Source organism: Olea europaea, unplaced genomic scaffold (assembly GCF_002742605.1).
Source record: "Olea europaea var. sylvestris unplaced genomic scaffold, O_europaea_v1 scaffold13344, whole genome shotgun sequence".
Lineage (NCBI taxonomy): Eukaryota > Viridiplantae > Streptophyta > Magnoliopsida > Lamiales > Oleaceae > Olea > Olea europaea.
This window is the reverse complement of record NW_019230830.1, coordinates 1-3,039: the sequence shown is the minus strand read 5'-3', so window position 1 is coordinate 3,039 and position 3,039 is coordinate 1. Positions and strand designations below refer to the sequence as shown.

Sequence of the window (3,039 nt, the reverse complement as noted above, 5' to 3'; positions counted from 1 at the left end):
ACAGATTTCTCGAACAAGAATCGCATTCTGAGAGAGGTGCTTGGAGAGTGCTGTAGAATAATAATTATTCAATTACAGCAGAATAAAGCACTACTTTCCAAGCCAACAACTGTTTAGTTTTATTATTTATCTTCTTTTTCTTTCACTCTCTTTTATTAGATTTCTGTGTTGCTAGAAATAACACATGCTATTTAAACGACGCTTGCATGTTTTATTCTGTGAGACCATGGGCGTCACTAAAGCAAAAGGCTAGAGACCACAATGCTACGTTTTAAAAGTCGGGACAAAAATATCACACAAAATACAAGTTGGGGACCTCCATTGCTATTTGCCCTTTGAGCTATTACTTACTAATAATTAGTCTATTTGTAGACTTTTGGTGTACGTAATCGTTTGGTGAGGATTTCCTCTCAATGGCGGGATTCACTCTACAATCCCCTGTCCATATTACGATAAAGCGAATAATTAACCATTTTATCAAAATCCAAGATGAACACGAGTGTTAGTATAATTTATCCCAACATTTTTCTTTAAGTGGCTGTCGCTAATTGGTAATAGCCTTTATGTGCCCCGTTGTCATGTACTTCACTTACAACTTTAGATACGACTCGGTTTTATTAACAATTACTGAAAATGCCTAAAGAAGCTGCAGACTAATTAATTTCTTTTCCACTCAATGTCCGATGCTCACCTTCAATGGTCTTGGACAAAAGTGAGAGAGATGTTGCACTGCTTCATGTATTTAAACTTGGACATTGGAAATGCGCCCAAATGTCTCAATGACAACAAACTAAACATTGTTATCAATAACTCTGTTATGTTCGATTCATTTCTAGATCTAAGATACAATCATACATAGTAACTAGATGCAAATGTAACGACGTCACAGCAACATCAAATAGAAGATACAGTTTGGCATTGGATGGTAGAGTCGATGTCCAAGTGAAATAACTATCACAACAATGACGAACACATAATAACAACAATAAAGGGTAATTAGCACAAAACGTCCATACCTTTCATGATTTTTGTGGAAAACGTCCCTATCTTTCGTTTTTTGGCGCATTTCATCCCTACCTTTACCTTTTCCTGCGGAAAACATCATTTTTCTCAATAAAAAGTTATAAAATGACTAATATGCCTTTCTATTTAAATAAAAAAAATAAAGAACTAATTGCAATTACAGTTCCAATTTTTAAAAAAGTTCAAAAGCGGAGGTGGAGGTGGAGAATTTTTTTATTTGGAACTACGGTTGTATTTAGTTCTTTATTTTGTTTTATTTAAATAGAAGGGTATATTAGTCATTTTATAACTTTTTATTGAGAAAAATAATGAAAATGATGTTTTGCACAAAAAAAGGTAAACATAGGGATGAAATGCGCCAAAAAACAAAAAGTAGGGACGTTTTCCACAAAATCATGAAAGGTAAGGACGTTTTGTGCTAATTACCCCAACAATAAACAACAGAATTCTGGACAGGAATTTAAACTAGGAAAGAGAACCCTAGAATTCAGGAGGCAACTTCTAAGGTTGAATAACAAATCAGCTGCTGTCTATCCAAATGAATTGCATTCATTCTTGATCACTGCAAGTAACAATAATGGAATTGATTTAACAACAAAGGAAATAACAAAGAAGTTAAGGACATCGTAAACCAAGTTGCCAAACATGAAAAGCAAATAACGCACACCTCTGCGTCTTCACCTCCCGCCTTTATAGAGCCATCTGCCTTTTGTCCTTCGTCTGATCAAAAAAGCAAAGCAAAACAAATTACTAAAGCTAATAACGACAAAAGCAATCAGCAAATTTACAAAGCCTAATCTTGGGAAACCCCATAAATGAATTATGAAACAAAGGCTCTAGATAAGGTTGTTCAAAACAAATATTATATTGGTTAACTTTTCAAAGACACAGCAAACTGTTTCACAGTTGATAACCTAATAAGTTCTCATATAGAAAACCAATGGTAGTGGATAAGGTAAAAATTATGGTAAATGTGATTTCGGGCAAGATAGCAATGAGAATAACATCAATGAGCAAAAAAGACCTTGAGGAAAAGATGGAGAAACTAGACAAATAGAGGTCATAAGCAATATAAAAGTTCTGCAAATGCCGAATATTTCTATCATACACATAAAGTTCTGTATGATTCCAAGACAAAGTCATCTTATGGCATAATTATTCATAAATTAACCAAACAAGAGGTACAAAACTAAGCAATAAAAAATATTTTCAAGAAGAACAATCTGGCATCACAATCTTAGCAATAAGAAGAGAAATTGCCTCCGTCCTCTGGAATGTCACAAGTCCAAAGGGTGAGATTGTCCCTAAGAAGCTGCATAATTAATGTACTATCCTTGTAAGATTCTTCACTCAATGTATCCAACTCAGAAATAGCTTCATCAAACGCCTTCTTAGCAAGGTGGCAAGCCCTGTAAACGAAGCAACACGTCAAGTCACTTCTTACGGATTTCCAGAAAAGAGAAAGGATCTACCAACGCAATTGAGATAGCCATAAAATCTTGTGTACCTTTCTGGAGAGTTCATGATTTCGTAATAGAAAACAGAGAAGTTCAATGCCAAACCTATACGGATGGGATGTGTAGGTGCTAAATCAGCCTCTGCCGAGGTAGTGGCAGCCTGAAATTAAGTGATAAATAAAGAAGCAGATACAAAATGTCATGAAGATTAAATTCTTCTCCTGCATCAACAATCCATCGTGTAGAGATATAGCCCCTTCCCCTGAAAGGTATCAATCCCATGTACCATATGATTGTCAATTTATATAGACACCTAGATCAAATATTATCCCACATTTGCTAACTAAAATTTCTCATCAACCAGAATACTAGCTTTGAAAAAAAAAAAAATATTTAACAACGAACGAGGAAGAAGGATGAAGAACAATGAAGAAGGCAAATAACCACGAAGAACCTCATCCTGCAAAAATTATATACATTTGGAAGAAGAGAACACATTTCACTAACCCAAATTACATAAAATAAAATCACAAATTAATTCCTGCAGGGTGCATTGGTA

The 3,039-nt window shown here is 34.6% G+C and overlaps 1 long non-coding RNA gene across 2 annotated transcripts; it reads right to left on the bottom strand.

Moving 5' to 3' along the window:
- Positions 1 to 875: 875 nt before the first annotated feature.
- Positions 876 to 1,748, bottom strand: LOC111375090. 2 transcript variants are annotated; one of them, XR_002699259.1, is made up of 3 exons: positions 1,691 to 1,748; positions 1,450 to 1,585; positions 876 to 1,089 (listed from the first exon to the last, which is right to left on the bottom strand). It is a non-coding gene; the product is annotated as an uncharacterized LOC111375090 (long non-coding RNA). The 2 variants fall into 2 exon arrangements; XR_002699258.1 differs by lacking the exon at positions 876 to 1,089 and having other exon boundaries at positions 1,449 to 1,585.
- Positions 1,749 to 3,039: the final 1,291 nt, after the last annotated feature.